The sequence below is a fragment of the Plasmopara halstedii genome (assembly GCF_900000015.1).
Source record: "Plasmopara halstedii genome assembly, contig: Scaffold_323, whole genome shotgun sequence".
NCBI classification, from domain to species: Eukaryota; Oomycota; class Peronosporomycetes; order Peronosporales; family Peronosporaceae; genus Plasmopara; species Plasmopara halstedii.
Genome location: NW_020187244.1, coordinates 2,148,914 through 2,149,131, shown reverse-complemented (window position 1 = coordinate 2,149,131; position 218 = coordinate 2,148,914).

The window sequence follows — 218 nt, the reverse complement described above, 5'->3', positions numbered from 1 at the left end:
TCAATACAATGCCTTTACATACGCTGCGTGACAGGTTTAGATCAGACTGACGTGTATACAAGTAGCCTTGTAGTGCTACACCTACAGTGGTAGATGAAGACAAACTGTCATCATACTGTCAAGAACTGTGATACCCACTAACCGCTTTAATGGAATTAACTACGTTCTTACATATGATAGAGTTAGCTAGACACCGCGTATCGAAGCATAAGACATGG